This window comes from Balaenoptera borealis (assembly GCF_965194805.1).
Source record: "Balaenoptera borealis genome assembly, chromosome: 3".
NCBI lineage: Eukaryota > Metazoa > Chordata > Mammalia > Artiodactyla > Balaenopteridae > Balaenoptera > Balaenoptera borealis.
The window spans coordinates 40,127,182-40,151,915 of NC_138866.1; the positions used below are offsets into that span (position 1 = coordinate 40,127,182).

At 35.6% G+C, this 24,734-nt stretch overlaps 1 protein-coding gene and 1 long non-coding RNA gene across 5 annotated transcripts in view; one reads left to right on the forward strand and one right to left on the reverse strand.

Annotated features, from left to right (window-relative positions):
- Positions 1-24,734, reverse strand: part of MNAT1 (MNAT1 component of CDK activating kinase) — a 211,877-nt gene that overhangs the window by 174,358 nt on the left and 12,785 nt on the right. The window lies entirely within an intron of this gene.
- LOC309626233 lies at positions 1,355-19,052 on the forward strand. Its single transcript, XR_014243055.1, has 2 exons — positions 1,355-7,785; positions 7,913-19,052. It is a non-coding gene; the product is annotated as an uncharacterized lncRNA (long non-coding RNA).

Consider the following 24,734-nt stretch of genomic DNA (forward strand, 5'->3'; position numbering starts at 1 on the left):
AATCACAGCAAGAACAATGGTGTAAATACTCACAATTTATACATGGAACAATAAACAGAACACTTCGGGGAAAAAAAATTCATGTAAGGATGTAAAGCAGTCCTTCTCACCCTTTCCCATCAAAGTACTCTTAAATGGCAGAGAAAAATGTACCACCTGGAAGACTGGGGACATAGTCTCAAATGGTCTCCCCATAAGGTCAACATTTCTTCAAATTATGATGTTTTATCTTAAAAATTCATAAAAACTCAATTTGACTCCACAATACAATCCTATTTATTGTCATTGAAAGATGTCTTCAAATACTTCCCAGTTATTCAATTACTCAAAAATTTTTTCATATTCTCTAGGTGAAATTGACATTCCAAAAAGATACCTATATATTTATGTACCACCAACATACCAAGCACACTTCAAGGACCAAATATACTTCAGTTAAAGAAGCATAGAGGGGAATTCCCTAGCGGTCCAGTGGTTAGGACTCCAAGCTTTCACTGCCGAGGGACCGGGTGCAATCCCTGGTCAGGGAAATAAGATCCCACAAGCCACACAGCACACCCTCCCTCTCCCAAAAAAAGAAGCATAGAGGATAACAAAAATAATAATAATACATCCATCCATGGGAATCTTACAAAGGAAAGAAGTAGCAAATTAACATGGAAAGGAATGACTACTCAATAAATGGTTAGGACACCACTGGCTTTCTAGATGAAGGGGAAAGAAAACTAGATCCTTATTTCTCACACTATCAACAAAAAGAAATTCCATATGAATAAATGATCTAAACATAAAAGAAAAAAACTTTAAATTGAAGAGATTGTAGAAGAAATATAATTATGACATCAGGGCAGGGATTTCTTAAAGGTGACTAAAACACTTTAAACCATGTAAAGAAGATTGATAAATTTCATTTTATCAAAATTAAAAACTTTTATGGGGGGCTGGGGGACACAATACTGCTTACAGACTCACTACAGACTAGGAAATTACTTTTTCATCATACATAAAAGAAATATTCAGACTATATAAAAAGGTTCTACAAATCAGTAAGACAGTGCTATAGAAAAATGAGTGGATTATGTGAACAAGCAAATTACACCATGCAAATTCACTTGCTTCTTAGAGTTAAGTTCACCCTAGATGGGAACAGCTTCTTAAGGATTCTACTTATTTAGTTTCCATGGGAAACCTTCAAGAGAAAGGGACAAACTACAGCCCCAATACTGCCATTGATTTCCTGGCCATAACTGGTCCTCATCATCCTGCTCTAGTTTCCCCTCACCCTCTGCTAGCACTTCTGCTGGTCTAGGCAGCTTGCCTGCTTACCATTCTCTTTTTAGGTTGTGGCTACTGTACTTATATATTTACTACAGTAGGCTTGGGAGCATCAAGAGATGTCCTAGTGGATCCCTTAAGTGCCATATTCTTCCCTGATCTCATTGGGATGGTGATCAGAGTCAATTACTCTTGCCAAGATGATGACTCCTTTTTTCCTTTCTTCTTTTGGCACAAGGACCCCAAAGTTACCAGACAGCAGGCATGGCCTAAAGTTTAATGGAGTTCTTACCGTGTCCCCCGTTGGGCATTTTCAGCTCCAGAAACAAGGATCTCTAAGTCCACAGAGCCTAAAGTTACATGGATGGAAAGCACAAATTCCCCAAGTAATGACTGGGTGTAACATTAAGTGAACCCACTCCCACTTCCATCTCTTGGTTCTAGGATTGATGTATTTTACCTGTTAGGGATGCCCAAAATAATGGTCATATCCATATGAATATTTAGGGTACAGAAAGCATCCTGGAGGATTGGTGTCCACCCTTTTAGAGTATCACCTCCAATCCAGCACCTTAGTTGCATTTATGAGCTCATTAAAACTGCTCTACCAATCCAGAGGAGTAAGAGTGGAGCAGTTAGTGTCAGGACCAGTGAATTCATGAACTTAGGCTCACAGTCACATATCTTTTCCTATAGAGTGGGACTCTTGGTAAGAGAAAATGTTGCTCAAGATACCATATTGGTAAAATAAACACTGTGTTAAGTCTTCAGACAGTAGTGCTGGCCACAGCCCTGTGAGCAGGAAAAGCACACCTGTACTCAGAATGTATGTTAACCCCAGACTAGATGAACTGCTGTCCCTCCCAGGATGGGGGAAGGTACAGTTTTAGAGGTTGGTGCTTGATCTTCCCCACTATGATAGCCTTTACCCCATTGGTCACAGAACCAATCTGAGAGTTCTGCCAAACACCGTGTATGTCCATTCCAATTATACATTTGGGAACCAAGGAAATGACTACCAGGTGAGACTACAGACCCACTGTGAGCTAAATCTGAGCCAAAACGCTATTTATTATTAGGTGATAATAATAAATCTGATTCTCATACACCCTCATTCTAATAAGAGGAATGTAGTATCACTTTGGGTCCCCAGATTTCAACTGTCAATTCACACTGTGGTCAATAATCTCTCACAGGTTTGCAGCCAAAACTGAATCACTGAAGGTGTCTGGGTAGAACAAGCATGAAGCATTAACTGGGCTGAATAGTGACTCAGGATCTTATATAAAGAATCAAAACAAACGCAATATCACCAGGTTAGGCCCAGCAAAGATCTTGAGGCTTGCCCAGTATTCCTTGGGCTGTTGCCAATAGAATGAATTCTCAGACTTCTCTGGTCTTGTCCAGAACCCAGACCATTAAGTTCAGCAGACTAGGCACAACCATCTAACCATTTGTATGGATGTTACACTTATTAAGTCTACTTTGTTCCTCATCCTAATCTTTCCACTAGAATATACTTCTATAAATAACTGGGCTGAATAGTGACTCAGGATCTTATAACAAATCAAAACAAACCACTGAAGGTGTCTGGGCAGAACAAGCATGAAGCAGTAACATTTAACTCAGCAGTCCCCAACCTTTTTGGCACCAGGGACCAGTTTAGTGGAAGACAATGTTTCCACGGATGGGGGGTGGGGGGCAGGCGGGATAGTTCAGGCGGTAATGCGAGCGATGCGGAGCAGCAGATGCAGCTTCGCTGGCTCCCCAGCCGCTCACCTCCTGCTGTGCGGCCCGGTTCCTAACAGGCCTCGGACTGGTACTAGTCCATGGCCCAGGGGTTGGGGACCCCTGATTTAACTGATATCAAGACCAATTGACTCCACACCAAAAATACATGCTAAATGACATCCACTTTTTGCCATCTCCACTGCTACAAGCCACTGTCACTTATTGTCTGAAGAACTGCTACAGCTTGCCAGCTGCTCTCCTTGCTTCCACTATTGCCCCCAACGCACACCCACCACCTTCCCCCAAATTTATTCTCTATAGAATAATCTCTTTAAATTAGAAATTAGCTCATTTCACTCCCTTGTTCATGACCCAATAGTGTCTCATGTTAAAGAGCGTAAAATAAAAATGTGTTAACAAAGCCTTGAAGACCCTACATGGTCTGACCCCAACCTAGTTCTCCAGCTTCATGCTCTACCAATTTACCCCTGTCTTCTTTCGGTCCTTCCAACATGCAAAATCATTCAAGTTTCAGGGCCGGAAACTCTCTTCTCCCCAATTTTCCTATGGCTGACTCTTCTCAGCATTCAAGTCTCATACCAAATGTCATTTGTTCACAAAGACTCTTACTGAAAAATTGTCCCTCTTATCCAAGAGGGACATGCTAAATGTCATTTGTGCCATAATATAACCAAAATTTTTATTAGAAATTGACCTCTCCATCTTTTAAAAGATCTTATCCATCAGATAATGTCTCTTCTTTAGAGATGCCTCATTACCACATCTGTAAGACATCTAAAAGTTGAAGTACCCAGAGTTATATCCTGAGCACTCTTCTCCCTCCATAGACAATCACATCTAGTACAATGGCTTTAACTGTGACTCTTGGAACTAGATTTCAGGTGTTCTCCTATGAATCACCCACTTCAATGATACAGACAACAGATTAGCAGCAGTTTTGCTACAATTCCTGCTCTTTCCTGACTTCCTGAAATGCAGCATTTGCCCTTCCCTTACTGCTCCAGTCCTTTTAACGGGTTTGTAAGTCTGTAAATTGTCCATATTAATTTCCTAATGGCTTAAAATATCTAGGGTGTTTTTTTTTTTCCCTGACTAAACTCCAACTGACACACATCCTGTTCTTTATAGCCCACTTATCAAAATCAATAATTTTACATTTGTTAATTGTGTTTAATATCTGTCTCTCCTACTAGATTATTCAACAAGAACAGGGATCACATTTGTTATGCTCATTACCGTATCCCAAGCCCTGTGTTTCAGGACAAATACCAGTTGAATGAATGTAACACCTTGGTACAATAAAGTTCCACTCACTACATCAAACGTAACAGCTCCAACTCTCAAAGTTCCTCTACTGTCTACCACAATTTAATCTCATTAAAAACAATACCTCTTGAACTTTGCCTTCTTCTCTTCATTTGCTTATTCAGCCACCTCAGAGCCTTGGAATTACTCTTCATTTCAACCTAGCAGCCTAGCACTCCACATTCTGCACTCGAATACAACCAAGAACTCTCAAGCTGACTTTTTAATTTTAGATTGTCTCATTTGTTATTAACATGAAATGAGGTTATCTCTGTGATGAAACCAATAATGCAATCTGATTTTCTGATCTAGATATCTAGTTTTGATCTTAAATTATCTAATTATCATTAAGTAATTAGATAATTAGATATGTTATAAAACATATAATCAAAAGTAATATTAGACCCCTTAAAAATGTGTTAATTCATCTAAACAAGTGTTCAACAAGGAAAATAAAACCATTCAGCATAAATGAAAGCAAGTATAAAACTGCTCTCCATTTTTCTTGTGTTTTACAGAAAATTCCTGTTTATTCAGAAAACAAAAATACTCTTAAGGAAAATCTACATACCATAAAAACGGCATTTATTTTGTTGCCAAATCCAAATTCATTCAATAAATATGTGCCTACTATGTGACAGGCACTGTTGGATACACTGGGGATGCCTCAGTGAGCAAAACAAAGACGGCCGGCCTCATGGAGCCTATCAAAGAGGCTGGAAAAAGATCATATAAGACAGAAGAGACACTATGTATAAGGACCCTGGATTTTACTGTGTGTGAAATGGGAAGCTACTGCAGGGTTTAGAGCAGAGAAGTAACATAAATTATTTATTTGAAAGTATCACCCTGGCTGCTGTGTGGAAATAGACAAGAGGGGCATGAACAAAAGCAGGTAAACTAGGGCATGGGCTAGTATCATAATCCAAACAAGAGATGAAGGTACTCAAACCAAGGTGACAGCAGTAAAAATGGAGCAAAAAGTGGTCAGATTCTCACCTTAAACACATATTAACAGAGGAGGAACCAGAAACTACCAAGAAGCATGAAAAGATGAACAATCGGGGAAATACATTGTATAATCAAAGTAAAATACCATTTCATATCTAAAAATTTTTAGAAATTTTAAAATTTGACAATATCAAATGTTGGCAAAGATATAGAAAACTAGATTTTCACACTGCCTATAGGAGTGTAGACGAGACATCCTCTTTGGAGAACAATTGGGCATTTCTTAGTAAAATTAAACATGCACATGTCTTATTACCTAATAATTCTATTCTAGGTATATATCCTGGAGAAAACCTAAACCATGTGAATCAGGAGACATGTACAAGAATGTTATGGAAATATTTCTTACAGCAAAACAAAATTTGGAAACAACACGTATGTCCATTAACGGGAGAATGGATAAATAAAATACTATAAAATCATGCAGTGGAATACTATACAGCAGTAGAAATAAACAAATTACAACTATATGCATCAACATGGATGAATCTCAAAACTCTAACTCAAAAACACAATGTTAGGGACTTCCCTGGTGGCACAGTGGTTACGAATCCACCTGCCAGTGCAGGGGACACAGGTTCGAGCCCTGGTCTGGGAAGATCCCACATGCCACGGAGCAACTAAGCCCATGCGCCACAACTACTGAGCCTGCACTCTAGAGCCCGCAAGCCACAACTACTGAGCCTACATGCCACAACTACTGAAGCCCACACACCTAGAGCCCATGCTCTATAACAAGAGAAGCCACCGCAATGAGAAGCCCGTGCACCGCAATGAAGAGCAGCCCCCGCTCACCGCAACTAAAGAAAGCCCGCGTGTAGCAACGAAGACCCAACGCAGCCAAAAAATAAATAAATAAATAAATTTATTAAAAACCACAATGTTAAATGAACAAAGTTGAAAAAGAACAGATATATAAATTGGAACCCCCGTACACTGCTGGTGGGGATGTAAAATGGTACGGCAAAGATGAAAAACAGCATGGCAGTTCCCCCCCCCCCAAAATTAAAAATTACCATATGATCCAGCAATCCCACTTCTGGGTATATATCCAAAAGAACTGACATCAGAATCTCAAAGAGATATCTGTATTCCCATGTTTGTTCCAGCATTATTCACAATAGGCAAAATATGGAGACAACCTAAATGTCCATCAGTGGTTGAATGGATAAACAAAAAGTGTTATACACATACAGTGGAATTCAGCCTTTAAAAAAAAAGAAAACTGTGCAACAAAATGGGTGAACCTTGAAGACATTATGCTAAGTGTAATAAGCTAGTCACGAATGGACAAATACTGTATCAATCCACTTCCATGAAGTAACTAAGTTCTGTTTCTCAAAAATCAGAGAAACAGAAAATAGAAAGGTGATTGTCAAGGACTGGGGGGCAGGCGGAGTGGGGATGAATGTTAATGGGTATAGCGTTTCAGTGCGGTAAGCTGAAAAAGTTCTAGAGCTCTCTTATACAACATTGTACATATACTTAACACTACTGAGCTATACACTTTAAAAGGTTAACATGGTAAATTTAATGTTATTTTTTAACACAAAAAATATTTAGAAAAAGAACATATACATAATATATACACTTACATAAAATTCAAAACTAAATTAGAGCAGCAATATGTGGCAAATCTATAAAGAAAAGGAAAAATATGAATGATTAACACAAAAATTCAGAGTAGCAGTCATGTCTATGAGAGAAAGAGGAAATATGCTAGAAAAAGGATAGAGGCTTCAAAGTTATTGGTAATATCCTGCTTCTTAATCTAGGTAGTAAGTATTCAACACAAGCGTGTTTGTTTATTATTATTATTTATTAAGCTATTTGTGTTCTATACATACTTTTTGTATGAAAAAAAAAGGATTTAAAAATGTAAACTCAACATTATTACCTCAGAAACTAGGATAACTCTTTGAAAATGTACATGGCCTTGTCATCACTCCCTCTCTGATAATAGAGGAGAAATGCAAAAAGGGTTTGTAAGAAGTGAATTATAGCATGGTGATTTACAAGCAGAGGTTTGTCATCAATTAGACCTAGTTCAATCCAGGCTAAGCCATTTACTAGTTTTTCTACCTTAGGTAAGTTACTTAAAGTTTGTAAGTCTCAATTCTCACATCCACAAAAAGAGGATGTTAATAGCACCTACCAATTAGTAATTATAAAGATTAAATGAGATAATGAATAAAGAGCATTCAGTACTATGCCTAGGACACCATAAGCATTTCTGTAGGAGTAACAGTACTTTTTAAAACCTTCCTAGGTTATTCTAATCCTCCTCTTGCCCTACCTCCATCTGAAAGATTTTGTCATTATCCTCCAAGAAAGGTTAGAGAAATCCTTTTCAGAGATATAACTCTCAAAAATCCATTAGAATTTCTCCTTGTGTTTCGGTGTGCCTTATCACTTACAAAGACAAAAAAAAAAATGCTAAAGGTCAACCAAGAGAAATGGGAACATATTGTATAGGTATAACTGATTCACTTTGTTATAAAGCAGAAGCTAACACACCATTGTAAGGCAATTATACTTCAATAAAGATGTTAAAAAAAAAAAAAAAAAGTCAACCAAGACTTTTAAAAGTCAATCAAGAAGAAAGTTATTAAACATGCAACTCTTCAAAATTACAGATATCATTAAGGACAACCATTCTACTATTTTTAAGCGCATATATTCTGGAGCTGTTCATAAATGGATAATATAATAATACTATATACTCAACCTCAAGCAGAAATAAAGTTAACTATAATTCAAAAACTAAATTGTTCTTGTCTCCAAGATCATTAGAAAACCCAGAAGGGTCTGACAGATAATTACCACTTGGATTTTTTTTTTTTTTTTTGCTTCCCCCAACCATCCTCTGTTTTATATATCTTAAGTCCCTTAGAATAGGTCTCAAAACTGGGCTCAATTCTCCCAAAAGTAAAGGTATCCAGGAAAGAACCCAGAGGGAAGAAATGTGGTAAAAAGAAATACTGAACCGACTAAGGCTGCAGTAAGCTGGCCAGACAGAGCAAGGTGTGCTAGATTCCAGGTTTGTGAGGGAGTAATTTGCATGTACCAGAAACTCACAAGACCATAAGTCACAAATCCACAAAGCACAAGGGTTTCTTGTACATATTACCATTGAAATGTTCCTCCACTAACCTTCCAAAATGTAGTTTAGGTTTACATTGCATTTCCAATCCAAAAGTGCATTGTTAACACCTCAAGAAGCACATGGAAACCATTTCCCTGATCTGTTCCTATATTAAAAATGTTTACTGTAAGAGAAACAGATCTCTGAACCTAAACCTTAACAACTTATTAAAACAGAAACTCTCAAACTTGATTTATCTACAAACATTCATTTTTATTATTGAACTCCTAAGTCCCCACACCACACTGTCTCCATACTATCTGAAAACATTTCCTATTTCTTAAAGAACATTTATTCTCTCAGTTTTTATTGTTTCAAATTTCAACTATAACATCTTTGGAGTTCTAACAAGTATATACCCAATACATTTTGGTTTTAATAATTAAATTATTAAACTGTATTAATAAACCTCCCCAAAATGAAATCTAAATAGTACTCATATAATGAATGGTACTAAGTATCCAGTGATTTATTATTTGTCCTATATCTGAAAGTTTCTCGAAAAGATTTTGAAAAACAAGACGGGTACCCAAAAAATGGGGGAGGGGGTACTTTGTACTATTTAACAGATGCAATCCTTTTATATTAACTAAATCATCATCTTAAGATATCACCAAAAACAAATATTGGTGAAAAAAGAGGTTCCTTAAAAAATAATCATTTTCAGGTTATATTTCTACTTTTGTATGTCAAGATTTTAAATATTTTTTTCTAAAACTATAGGTTTTAAATTGTATAGAGACAGAAAAGAATTCTACACTTTAAAGTTAGATTGAACCTCTGTTAAAATCACATAGTACAAATAAAGTTCAAATTTTTTTACCACAACACAGTATATCATAGGTTGAATAGAGGATAAGATTTTTATATTCAGTACTCGATTTAACTGTAAATAGAAGCCATCAGCAATGAACTACTCTGGTTATGCTTCAGTTTTCCAATGATCATCTTAATTTTAAGAATTCTCTATTTTTTTAGTCTTTTAAACATTTTTTGTCTATTGTTTAGCTCTCTTACTTCTCCAGCACTGGACATAATAGCAGCCTGTTTAATTATATTCCAAACTCTGGCCACAACTTTCTGAACTACTAGCTCTCAATCTCATTACCTACACTGCCCCGCTGAATCTCATCCAGACCTCCCACCCCTTTGATACTTCCTTTTTCTTCTAATTACAGTTTACCCCTAGTTACACTACCTTTCATAATTGGCCCAGACCCCAAGACCCACCATTTCAGATATTACCACTGGGTAATTTATTTGCCTGATGATTTACTGACATGTTCCCTATCTTTTCCAGAAAGAAGTTCACTGACTCTTCAAAATTCCATTCTTCACCTAATCATCAAAATCCCAAAAGTGAGAATTATCTTAGACAATGCCTTCTTACCCTCATAGCCAACAGAATCACCAAATACTTTCAATTTATCTCTTAAATCTATCTCAAATCTTCCTTACTTTCTTCAGTTCAACTCTAATGTCTTAGTGAATGTCTTCACACTCCTTAATTCAATATAAAACAAGAGGCTAAGAGTATGGATTCTAAAATCAAACAGCCCATTAACTTGTAACTGTTTGTGATAAGCTTTATCTATTTATTAGACTATTTGACAGGTAGTAAACAGTACAAAGTCATAAGACAATTAGGTTCACTATCTGATAAACAGACAAGAGAGGATGCCTTAGCAATCTAAGTCACTGTTTTTGGGGAATTTTTTTGTTTGTTTCTTGTTAATTTATTTATTTTTGGCTGTGTTGGGTCTTCGTTGCTGCACCCCGGCTTTCTCTCTAGCTGCGGTGAGCTGGGGCTACTCTTCGTTTCGGTGCGCGGGTTTCTCATTGCGGTGGCTTCTCTTGTTGTGGAGCATGGGCACTAGGCGTGCAGGCTTCAGTAGTTGTGGCATGCGGGCTCAGTATTTGTGGCTCACGGGCTTAGTTGCTCCGCGGCATGTGGGATCTTCCCGGACCAGGGCTTGAACCTATGTCCCCTGCATTGGCAGGCGGATTCTTAACCACTACGCCACCCGGGAAGTCCCACAGTCACTGTTACTGCAGACATAAATATATAGTCGTAAACAAGGAAAAAGGAAGAATGTACTGAACATGAGCAGATCCTCAAGAAAGACAGCTTCAACAGTATTGTACGATTTATGTGTATAAATGTATAAACCTGATGTTTGTTTTCTATTTTTGAACTTTACTGCAATAAATACCAGGTACACATAAACTTTTCATTTTACATATATACAGTAGTTTACATACAGACAGTATTTTAACAGATATATCATAACATTAACAACTCTTTCATAACACTATAAAGAGAGAATAATTGTCAGGTTTAATGGCATTAACAAGTGAACATTAAAAGACGGTACTGTGGGGACTTCCCTGGTGGTCCAGTGGTTAAGACTCCTCGCTCCCAATCCCGCATGCCGCAACTAAAAAGATCCCACATTCCGCAACGAAGACCCAGCAAGCCAAATAAATAAATAAATATTAAAATAAAATAGACACATTTCTGGCAAAAAAATTGAAAATGTATATAACAAAATAAAAGACAGTACTGTGTATAGCTAGCAAAACCAATCATTTCCCATTCTGGGCAATGAGTCAAGAATCTCAAACTGTCACCAGCACCTGCATTAAATGTAAACCCAGACGGTAAACAATTGTCACTGAAAGGTAAATCCATGTGACTGTATCTCCAGAGCTTAAGCAAAACTATTTTACATGAAGCAAAACAGCTTATTAAATGACCATATCCAAAGCAGTTCTTTGTTTTGACAATAAGCAATTTAATCATTTTTTTCCATCACTGGGGATCTAAAAGGTATGTTAAAATGTTATATTCTGCCAGGCAGATTAATATGGATGTATTAAACTATTCTTATACTAACACTGCTTCCTGGTCATTGTAATTCTAAATTACAGATAATGATAGGCTTAGAAAAATGATTCTGCTCAATCACTACTCACCATAAATTCTGAGTTTTCATTGCTTGATAACTTTAAGTAGGAGAGTAGATGATACAACACATTCATAAACTGAATTTAACCAAGTGAAAGCTGAAATCAGACATTAAGGTCTGTAACCTTACTAAATCACAGTGGAGGCAAGCATACAAAATGCTTAATAGTCAAGGAAGATTAGACAAATCACTCAACCACTTTGTACCCTAGTTTATTCATCTATAAAATAAGAACATGGGCTAGATGCTCTCTAAGATCTCTTCCAACACAAAGGGTTTATGATTCTAAGAAATTAACATATATGCACATGCTAGAAAATAATAAGTCATTCCTCTTCAATTAGTCATTTAAAATGATACAGGCCAACAGATGAATGGATAAAGAAGATGTGGCACATACATACAATGGAATATTACTCAGCCATAAAAAGAAGTGAAATTGAGTTATTTGTAGTGAGGTGGATGGACCTGGAGTCTGTCATACAGAGTGAAGTAAGTCAGAAAGAGAAAAACAAATACTGTATGCTAACATATATATATATGGAAGCTAAAAAAAAAATGGTTCTGATGAACCTAAGGGCAGGACAGGAATAAAGATGTAGATGTAGGGAATGGACTTGAGGACACGGGCGGGGGAAGGGGTAAGCTGGGATGAAGTGAGAGAGTAGCACTGACATATATACACTACCAAATGTAAAATAGATAGCTAGTGGGAAGCAGCTACATAGCACAGGGAGATCAGCTCGGTGCTTTGTGACCACCGAGAGGGGTGGGATAGGGAGAGTGGGAGGGAGATGCAAGAGGGAGGAGATATGGAGATATATGTATATGTATAGCTGATTCACTTTGTTATAAAGCAGAAACTAACACACCATTGTAAAGCAATTATACTCCAATAAAGATGTTTAAAAAAAATTTAAAAATAAAATGATACAGGCTGTAGCTATTGCAGTCACTAAAAACTAAAGTACTAACCAGCAATGCAGCAATGGCCATTTCATCATAAATCAATTTAAAGATGAATAATAAAAATACTTGTTCCCATTTGAAACCTAGTAAGAAATTTTCATTAGCACCAATGAGAACTGATTAAATCAACTCATTAGATCTTTTTTTAACGTCATTAACTTACTTTTTTTTAAATTTTAAGTGTTTAATTGTGAGAAAATCGATTCAAACAGAGCAGCACCAAACTAGCAGCACCAAACTGGTATTGGCTAAGAGCACTCCACCAACAGGAGCTCAGGAGAGACTTATATAGAGAAAGTAAGGAAGCAAAACAAGGAAATTATTGACTGGCTATAGTTTAAAGCCTAGCTGGTATTTGTGATGGGTTGTCCTTAGGTTTCAATTTCTTCACCTTGAGGCATTTATAAGGTCAGGTTTTGGTTTGCTTAGTAGGCCACCAAAGCATTAGAGCTACTTCAGTCTATTGGCTTCCTTGTTCACTAACTTACTTTAACTGAGGAAGAGGCCAATCTGAATTTGCAAAGTTTCATCACTCAACAGCTTTAAAAGAAAAATCTATTCTCTCATCCATTAAAATCAAGAAACTGTACTAGATGAGGTTTTTTTGGCTTTAATAAGTCTATATATGAGAATAAGCTATCTCTGTACAGTAAGTGATAAACTGAACTGCAAACTGGGCTAGAAGAAGGACTTCCCTGGCAGTCCAGCGGTTAAGACTCTGAGTTTCCAATGCAAGGGGCATGGGTTCGATCCCTGGTCGGGAAACTAAGATCCCACATGCTGTGCGGCACAGCCAAAAAATTAAAAAAAAAAAAAAAAAAAAAAAAAACTGGGCTAGAAGAAACATGTTTTGTACTCTTTTTTTAATTTTTCTTATGTACAATACCACAGCTCAATAAAAATTTCTAGCCAATTGTGGTAGTCTCAATTTATTTCTTGGTGAAGCATACATAAAACGTATAGAAAAACCACTTAAAGAATACCATAGCGTAGAACTATTTTACCACAGAATGTCTTAAAATTCTTTCCAACATTTGCTCTCTCTTGATAATCTATTTAAAATCAACTACGATCCATTATAAGGCATTGAAATAAAGAACTAAAAATTTTCTCATGAAGATGAGACTTGCCCAGAAAGCATAGTAATTACATCAAAGAACTCTTTAAGGTTTTTCCTCCTAAGAATTAAGCATGAGATTTCTAACAAAGAGATTATGGTCTCCCAGTTGATAATGCTACAAACTTCAAGTCACTGACTCAAACTGAAATAGTAATTTGCTATGTGATTAGAGAGCAGATGATTTATATAACAGGAAGAGGAGGGGAAAATGAAGAAAAATAGAATTAGAAATAGGAAAAGAAAAGAAAATGAGTATCTGATTTGAAAAAAAAAGAACAACAAAATGCTGTAACATATAAAGTACCAGAGTTAGAATTTATCAACACACAGATCTAGATAGTTTGATCTAACAACTAGCCAGGATATTAATTTATACATATTAAAAATTGTGAACCCACAAAAAAAGGTTAAATAACACATTTAAGCTAAACTACTATGTACAAAACAAGAAAGGAAAATCAATCCATAAAACCTTTAATTAGAGTTACATTTGATAACCAAAGAAATCTAATAACCAGGGCAAAAGATATTATCATTCTGTAACTATGAATACGCATGGCACACAGTAGTACTCAATATTTGTTGAATGAAAGAAGCAACAAGACTTTAAAAGGAAAATATAACCTGAAAAAGAAATGTACTCCAAAAAGGAAATATAAACTAAATAAACAAAGTTTCATTGCAACTGCTTACTAAACACTGACATAAAATAAACTTTTCAGAGCTATGATAGTTTAAGCTCCTACCTTAGTGCTAACAATTGAAAAATAAATAACTTGCAAATCTGGAAAAAAATCCCAAACTTTCAAGGAGCAAGTACTTACTTTTCCTTCAATTATTAAGGGCTCTCAGGTAGATTATAGTTTTCACTCAGAAATCTGTTCAAAGAGTTCTTACATTAAGATTACTCTGAATATTACCTTAGTTAAGACCCAAAATGTATTTTAGTATTGTAATTTAAGGGCCAAGTGAATATCAAATGACTGTTAACTCCAGATGACTATGTGAACTTCATTATTCCTAGAATCTGGGACATGGATAACCTCTGTAAATGGGAATCCTTCCTGCCCTACCGTAACCCAGTTTATAGGCAAGAAAAAGAACTGTAAGTCAATATACTTTGCTGTCATGTTCTAAATTAAATAATCATGACACACAATCCATGCCAAAAAAAAGAAAAAGAAAAAGGGAAACTACATACCTTACATATAATTTTCAAAGGAGTCACAGTTCAAAAGCATCTAGCAAGAAAAAGTACAAAGGCCAAAAGAGTTGAGGAAATTCATTTCCCTGCACTCAAAATGCAAAAATCTCTGGTTTTCTTTGTGCTCTTTGGAGAATTTGCTAAAGCTGCTATAGAACGAGAGTACCTAGACTGCCATCATGAAAATCAACAATGCACCTGGTAGCAACACAAAAGGCTGACTCACCTGTATGGAATCCATTATCCTTTGAAAAAAGCCCAAGTCTGGTACTAGAGGGCACAATATACTTTCTACCAGACAAGAGAATGATCTTTCCTCATCCTGCTTTCCAGCTGTCCAAAGAATAGATCTCACACTAATTGTAATATGAGTCTTTTACAGAAATAAGAGGTGGATCAAGTGCTTACAAACAATAGCTATTTCATACAATTGTATTTGTAAATGTTCGTTCAGACTTTTATTACTCAGAAAGTTAAATGATTTTAGACCATGACTTCAACATGTGTATTTGCTTAAAACATAAACATCAATTTAAAAAATGCCTTATATCAGTATTCTTAAAATCATATTGGAAACTTGCTACTAAATACAAACATGAAATGCAATGCAATAGGTATGCAATAGGTATAACTGTGATCACAATGGATTAAAACCAATATAGCCTTTACGAATGCCTCAGTGTTGCAAAAGTGTATGGGGAAACAGGCACTTTTATACACTATTGCAGGGTACTAACTAGTGTGCTTTATTAAAAAAAAAAAAAATTTAAAAAGAGTCATCAAAATTTCATATTTTTAAATTTTCATCAACAGGAGAAACATCTATACAAATAAATATTAAGCACTAAAAAGGTGAAGTAATTGTGTTAGTTATCTGTTACTGCATAACAAAATACTCTCACACTTAGCAGCTTAAAACAAAAAACATTTATTATCTCATATAGTTTCTGAGTGCCAGGAATTCAGTAGTAGCTTATTTACCAAGATGTTAGCCAGTCATCTGAAGACATGACTAGGGAGAATCCACTTTCAAGATGGCTCACTCACATGGCAGTTGTCAGGAAGCCTCAGTTTCTCACCACATGGGCCTTTCCATATGGCTGCTTACAACACAGAAACTGTCTTTCCCCAGAGTAAGTGGTCCATGAGAAAGCCACAGTCTTTTTATGAGCTAGCCTGGGAAGTGACAAACCATCACTTCTGCCATACTCTGTTGGTCACACAAGCAACTCTGATACAATATGGGAAGAAATTACACAAGGGCATGAATACCAGGAGGCAAGGATCACTGGTTCGGAACACTCTTGGATCTGGGCTATAACAGTGATAAACATAGAGATATATGGGTGATGTGGTTTTATATATGTCCAAAAATTCTTTGACATTTCTCTCATCAAAAGGTGAAGCTTAATTCCCCCTCCTGCTGAATGTAGCTTGCACTTAAGACTCTAACAAATAGAATGTGGCAGAAATGGAAGTGCCAGATGTCCAAAGCTAGTTCATAAGATATTGTGGCACCTGCCCCTCTCTCCTGAATTATTCACTCTCGGGAAAAAAAGTTACGTGTTGTGATGACACTAAAGTAACTCTTAGAAGGGACTTCCCTGGTGGTCCAGGGGCAAAGACTCCACGCCCACAATACAGGGGGCCCGGGTTTGATCCGCGGTCAGGGAACTGGATCCCGCATGCCGCAACTAAAGATCCCACATGCCGCAACTAAAAAAAGATCCCGAATGCCATAATGAAGATTCTGCAGGCAATGAAGAGCCCGTGTACCACAACTAAGGCCAGGCACAGCCAAATAAATAAATAAATGTTAAAAAAAAAAAAGAAAGAAAGAAACTCTTAGGAAAGGTCCGTGTAGCAATTAACTGAGGCCTCTAGCCAACAAACAGTAAAGAACTGAGGACTCCTCACAAAAGTCACAAGAGTGAGCTTAGAAGTAGATACTCCAGCCCCAGTCAAGCCTTCAGATAACTATAGCTCATGTAAGTAAGTTTGGAAGCTGATCCTTCCCCTGTAGAGTTTGGAGATGACTGCAACACCAGCCTATACCTTGATTGCAGCCCTGTGAGAGACCTTGAGCCAGAAGCTCCCAGTTAAGCCACTAATGAATTCCCTTCTCACAGAAACCAGGAGATAATGTTTGTGCTTTTTAGTTACTAAATTTTGAAATAATTTATTACAAAGAAATAGGTAGCTAATACACAGCACAAGTGGTTTTGTGAGGTCAGAGTAATTCTAATACTAAAACCTAACACAGTCATTTAAAAAAAAAAAAATTACAGGATATCCAAGCAAAGATCCTTAACAAAGTGTTGGCAAACCAAATCTAACAGTATACGAAAATAATAATAAATCATGACATGTTAAGATTAAGGCCAGAAACACATGTTGATTTAACATTCAAAGCTCAATCAATGTAATTCACCATATTACCGGAATAAAGGAGAAAAACCATATGGTTATATCAATAGATTAAGGAAAAGTGTTGACAGTATTCAAAACCAATTTATGATGTAAAAAGGAAAGGAAAAAACTCTCAGAACTAGGAATAGTAAGGAACTTCCTCAAACTGGCAGAAGGCATCATATTTAATGATGAAAGACTGAATTTCATCCTCCCAAGACCAAAAACAAGGCAAGAATCCCCATTTTCCCCACTTCTATTCAGCATTACTGTAGAGGTTCCAGCATTGCATTAAGGTTAAGTAAGTGAATAAATAAAGATTGGAATGAAAGAATTAAAACAGCCCTATTTAAAAATGATATGATTGGGAATTCCCTGGTGGTCCAATGGTTAGGGCCCTGCTCTTTCACTGCCCAGGGTGCAGGTTCAATCCCCGGTCAAGGAACTAAGATCCCACAAGCTGTGTGACCAAAAATAAATAAATTAAAATTTTTTAAAAAAAATAAAGATATGATTGTTTACATAGAAAATCCCAGGGAATCTACAAACCTACTAGTAGAATAACTGAATTTAGCAAGATTGAAGGATATGAAGTTAATATACAAAAATCAACTGTATTCTTACATACTAGTAGCAAACAATTGGAAAGTGAAAACAATTTTAAAATACATATATAGTAGAACCAAAAAACATAAATTAGCTAGAAATAAATATAACAAAAGTTGTCCAAGACCTTACACTGAAAACTACAAAACACTGCTGAGCATAATTAAAGATTTAAATAATAAAAAGATATATCGGGCTTCCCTGGTGGCGCAGTGGTTGAGAATCTGCCTGCCAATGCAGGGGACACGGGTTCGAGCCCTGGTCTGGGAAGATCCCACATGCCGCGGAGCGACTAGGCCCGTGAGCCACAACTACTGAGCCTGCGCGTCTGGAGCCTGTGCTCCACAACAAGAGAGGCCGCGATAGTGAGAGGCCTGTGCGCCGCGATGAAGAGTGGCCCCCACTTGCCTCAACTAGAGAAAGCCCTTGCACAGAAACGAAGACCCAACACAGCCATAAATAAATAAATAAATAAAATCAAAAAAAAAAAAAAAGATATATCATGTTCATTGATTGGAATACTCAATATGGTCAAGATGGCAATTCTCTCCAAATTTAAAGCAATCCCAATCAATATTCCAGCAGGAATTTTTACAAAAGTTGACAATGATTCTGAGAGTTATATAAAAATGCAAAGGACCTAGAATAACAAAAGCAATTAAAAAAAAAAAAAGGTGGAGGACCACAAACCTATAGTAATTAAAACAGTTTGGTTTTAACGGCAAAGATACATATAAATCAATGGAAGAAAACAGAGGGTTCAGAAATAGACACATATTTATTTAGTCAATTGATTTTTAACAAAAATGCTAAGGCAACCCAATGAAGAAATAAAAGCATTTCAACAAACGGTGCCAGATCAACTACATAGCCTTCTAGGGGGGAAAAACCACTCTTACCTCACATCATACACAAAAAGTAACTCGAAATGGATCACAGATCTAAATGTAAAATCTAAACCTATAAAACTTAAGTTAAATATATACCTACCACACAACCCAGCCATGCCACTCCTAGGTATTTATCCAAGAGAAACAAAAACATATGTTTACACAAAGACTTTACATGAAAGTTCATAGAAGCTCTTTTGTAATACTAACAACTGGAAACAAGCCAAGTGTCCATTAACTGGTGAATGGAAAAACAAATTAGTATAGCTATACTAATTTGTATATGTAATTATATAACTTACATAATTAAAAGGAATGAATCATTGATATACACAACATCATGGATGAATCTCAAAATAATTGAGTGAAAAGAAGTGAGGCAAAAAAAAAAAAAGAATACAGACTATATGATTTTGGGTAAAATTATAGCAAAAGCAAACTAGTCTATGATAAGAAAAAGCAAATCAGTTGTTGCCTTAGGATGGGAGTAGAGAAAAAAATGGATTACAAATGGTGTAAGAAAATTTTGGGAGTGATAGAAATATTTCTTATCTTAATTGTAGTGATGGCTTCATGGGTGCCTAAACATGCCCAAACTGATTAAATTATACAATTCATGTGCAGTTTAGTGAATGTCAATTCTGTCTTGATAAAGTTGAAAACTGCAAAACCGAAAGAAAAAAAATTGGTAATATTCACCAAAATTTTAAATGCACACTCTGCTGTTAGAAGTTTATCCTACAGATATACTCACAAAGATAAGGATATGTACTGAAAAATTATAATTTTAAACATCTGGAAACAACCAAAACTTCCATTAATATATGACATGTTAAATAAATTAATGTACTTCAAAACATGGAATATTCTGCAACCATAAAAAGGAATGACATTATGTATATGTATAGTTGATTCACTTTGTTATAAAGCAGAAACTAACACACCATTGTAAAGCAATTATACTCCAAGAAAGATGTTAAAAAAAAAAAAAGGAATGACGTACATCTATATGCTCAAACATAAGAAACTATCCAAGATATACTGATGAATGAATGAAGTTGCAGAGAAATTCATACAGCACAATCCATTTGTGTTTAATTTTTAAAGTAAGAAATGCATATGCATAGAAGTTGCTAGCTGTGATTACACCTAATAGTTAACAAGTACCCTTATCACACTTAAAATTCTGTTATTGCAAATATTTTATAGTTTTCCACAAAGAAACACTACATAATAAAGATTGACACCACCACTCCTAATAGTAGTAATAATAGTAAGTGCCCAATAAATATTAGCTGCTGTTATGCTAAGCATAACACGCCAAGCACTTTGTACAAATTGTATTGAATCTTCACAACAAACTTGTAAAGTAGGTAGTATTATTTTTATCACCATTTTATAGAGTTAGGAATGTAGGAGTCAGAAAAGGCTTTGCTGAAGGTCACACAACTATTAAGTGGTAGCATGAGGATTTAACTCAAGTTTCTTTGATTTCAAGGTTGATACTTTTAACCACTGCATCAAAAGGTCTCTCTGTAAGCATAATCTAGAAACCAAAAACCCATAAATGAATACAGCAATTGGGAACACAGTGTTAATAAAGAGACTATAATCAAAAAGCACAGGTTTAATTTCTGGTTCTATCTTTTGGTAGGAAATAAACCCTTCATATTCACATATGTGTATAATTGTCCTCTGTGAGGTATTTTATTAATCAATCCACTCTGGCCATATGTTTCCATCTCTAATTTCTTACATTCTATCTTCTACATATGATATATAAATATATAAATATTATAACATATAAATGTTAGTTTCTATTCTAATTCTAAATAATATAAACCCAAAATTCATAGAGGAGACAAAACTATATTTCCCAAGGGGGAATTACAAGCACTGAACTTAAACTAGCCATGGAAATTTATTATTATTGACACCATTCCTTCTATAAATTGTATGTTTTTGCATTTAGTTGTAGCACATTACATAGATTGCTTTTTGCAATTAATCTCCAAAAGGAATTAAATATTAACGAAATCTGCCAGATACAATTATGAGAAATAAGACATCCATGATCTGAATAATGCAGAAAGAAACACCGATTACAACATATCACATTTTATACCTTAGAAATATATTTAAACTACTTAAGAGTAAGAATATTTATCTTTAAAAGTCTGCTTATCAATCTCAGCTCTCTAAAGAAACTCACTCTCTTTGCTATCAATTGACTGAGCATAGAGCAAATGAGTAAGAAATTTGTATCTGCTAACATTGTGTTTTATTAAATGTTAAGGTGTCAATTGCATATTCATTTGGCAATATTAGCATTTTTAGAAATTAAAATGTAGCTCAGCAAATTACTGTTCCATAAAAACTGCACATTATAAAGTGATTTCTATAGAACTGCTTATTTGTGTATGTGGACACACACAACGAGAAGGTAAAAATTAAAATAAACGCTCTATAAAATTATTATATACAAATTTTTGTCGAAACTGTTTTTTATATTATCTTTTCAACAAAACTAACAAAATAGATACCTTAAAATAAAAGTATTTTAAAATAAAACTAAAAATGTAAATATTAAAATTTATAATCCTAATGCCAAAGAATATAGAAATACACCCTAAAATGGTTCTCATATACGCTCTAATAGATCTCAAAAATAACATCTGCCATGTCATGCTTCTACAATCTTATTACTTTTGTTTTTTACATCTTTATTGGAGTATAATTGCTTTACAATGTTGTGTTAGTTTCTGCTGTATAACAAACTGAATCAGCTATATGTATACATATATCCCCATATCCCCTCTCTCTTGCACCTTCCTCCCACCCTCCCTATCCTACCCCCACTAGATGGTCACAAAGCACCGAGCTGATCTCCCTGTGCTATGCAGCTGCTTCTCACTAGCTATCTATTCTACATTTGGTAGTGTATATATGTCAACGCTACTCTTTCACTTCGTCCCAGCTTCCCCTCCCCAACCCCGTGTCCTCAAGTCTGTTCTCTACGTCTGTGTCTTTATTCCTGTCCTATTACTTTTTTTTTTTTTTTTTAATTTTTGGCTGCGCTGGGTCTTCACTGCTGTGTGCGGGCTTTCTCCAGTTGTGGCGAGCAGGGGCTACTCTTTGTTGCGGTGCACGGGCTTCTCATTGCAGTGGCTTCTCTTGTTGTGGAGCACGGGCTCTAAGCGCAGGGGCTTCAGGAGTTGTGGCTCGTGGGCTCTAGAGCGCAGGCTCAGTAGTTGTGGTGCACGGGCTTAGTTGCTCCACGGCATGCGGGATCTTCCCAGACCAGGGATGGAACCCATGTCCCTCACATTGGCAGGCGGATTCTTAACCACTGCACCACCAGGGAAGTCCCTGTCCTATTACTTTTTAAAGGTTTTCCCCCCATATTTTCTACTCCAACTCCACAGATCAGTAGCAAGAAATAAGATCAAATAAAAGAATGTGTTTTGGTAACATTATCTGAAACAGTAGATAGGTTAGTTATAGCCAGAAAATAAACATTGTATAATTATTTATGAAGAAATTATACGTAACATTGGTAGATTTCAAGACTTTTATATTTTAAAGGAATGAATTGTTTGTAAGTAAATCAGTTACTGCTAGAAGCAGTTTGCTTCAGTTACCTGAAATTAGAATAGCAGGCTCATTAAATATATATAAATCAGTGATGCAGAGGCACTGCACCATATTGATGGAGCCCTCATTAATTTTCAATGATACAGCCACTATCATATTTGTGTTCTAAAAAAAAACCGAGTGAGGTATACAATCATTTTTCTTCATCTCAGAAATCTGACTTTTACATATTCTAACTTAGTAAATGAGAAGAAACCTAATACTCCAAAACATTTCTAATGAAGTCCATTAAATTTTACATTTTCTTGCCTTTTTGTAGGGAATAAATATATTTATTTATACATATGTATAATATATATATTTTTATATACAATGTCAAAAGTGAAATATATAAAGTAAAAATACTATAAAATAAATTATCCTTATGAGGTGGTTGATACAGTCTTTCTAGACACTTGCATATAACACAAAACAAAGTCTAAATTATGGATTTTTCAGAAATATTGAGATGTTCTGTTCTCCAAAAAAAACTAAATGATAACAGAAAAAAAGGAAATAAAATTTACTTCTGATAAAAAAAAGAGTTATCCTCCAAATCATATCCTGGCATAAATAATACATTTAGGTTTCCTAATTTGCATATTATATCTCAAAAACCAAATACAATGACATTGTTTATATATTATCGAAGAAAAAGATAAAGTAAAATAAAAAACTGGCAGAAAAATCATTATTGAATGTTTAAAGTATTTTTTAATCTCAAGCTAGCATCCTGGAAACTAAAATACAAAAGGAAAATTGTTCCAAACATATCAAATTGATTTTTGATAATACTGTAGTATTTTCATTTTTCACATAAAATGGGTTTGAGTTACAATCCGGTTGCATTACGTTAATAAGAACTGTACTTGGCAAATGTGATCAAAATTTAATTGAACAATTCATAACTGGAATTTACACAGAAAAAAGAAAATGGAGCTGGCCAGGTGAGCGATGCAACCATATAACCTTTCTTAGGATTTAGCTTCCCCATCTGTTAAAAAAGGGAGGACAGGTGGAGAATAGAACTAAAAAGATGACTGCGAAGCTCCTTCCAAATTTACATTAATCGAGCCTGCCAACTTCCTATCAATCCTTTTGACGAAACAAATAGCACTTTGTAGCATGTACTTTTGTAAAGGCTTCCTTCCATCCCCAGCCTGAAAGCCAAAACAGACATCACATTTCACTTTCCTAAAGGAGCTAATATTTAGATATTTCCTCTTCAGTGACTGTTCCACAAAAACATTTATGCATTTGGAGCCACCTAAACGTTTTAATCTCTTGATGCTAATATTGCAAAAATTCCCAAGTTTAGGATATACCCACCAAAATTGTTTGCTTCCCCAAAGGCCCTTTTCCTACATCAGCAGAATGGTTACAATAAGGGTTCAGGATTTCAGGTTTCCGTTACTTCAGTAGCATTTTTTTTTTTAAATAGTTTAACATGGTAGTTCTATTATTAGTTTTTTAAGGAAACTGCATACTGTTATCCATACTGGCTGTATCAATTTACACTCCTATCAACAATGCAAGAGGGTTCCCTTTTCTCCACACTCTCTGCAGCATCTATTGTTTGTAGATTTTGTGATGATGGCCATTCTGACTGGTGTGAGGTGATATCTCATTGTAGTTTTGATTTGCATTTCTCTAATTATTAGTGATATTGAGCAGCTTTTCATATGTTTGTTGGCCATCTGTATCTCCTCTTTGGAGAAATGTCTATTTAGGTCTTCTGCCCATTTTTGGATTGGGTTGTTTGTTTTTTTGATATTGAGCTGTATGAGCAGTTTGTATATTTTGGAGATTAATCCTTTGTCAGTTGCTTCATTTGCAAATATTTTCTCCCATCCTGAGGGTTGTCTTTAGTCTTGTTTATGGTTTCCTTTGCTGTGCAAAAGCTTTTAAGTTTCATTAAGTCCCATTTGTTTATTTTTGTTTTTATTTCCATTACTCTAGGAGGTGGGTCAAAAAAGACTGTGCTGTGATTTATGTCAAAGAGTGTTCTTCCTATGTTTTCCTCTAAGAGTTTTGTAGTGTCCAGTCTTACATTTAGGTCTTTAATCTATTTTGAGTTTATTTTTGTGCATGGTGTTAGGGAGTGTTCTAATTTCATTCTTTTACATATAGCTGTCCAGTTTTCCCAGCACCACTTATTGAAGAGGCTGTCTTTGCTCCATTGTATATTGTGGCCTCCTTTGTCATAGATTAGGTGACCATAGGTCTGTGGGTTTATCTCTGAGCTTTCTATCCTGTTCCGTTGATCTATATTTCTGTTTTTGTGCCAGTACCATACTGCCTTGATTACTGTAGCTTTGTAGTATAGTCTGAAGTCAGGGAGCCTGGTCCCTCCGGCTCCATTTTTCTTTCTCAAGATTGCTATGTCTATTCGGGGTCTTTTGTGTTTCCATACAAATTGTAAAATTTTTTGTTCTAGTTCTGTGAA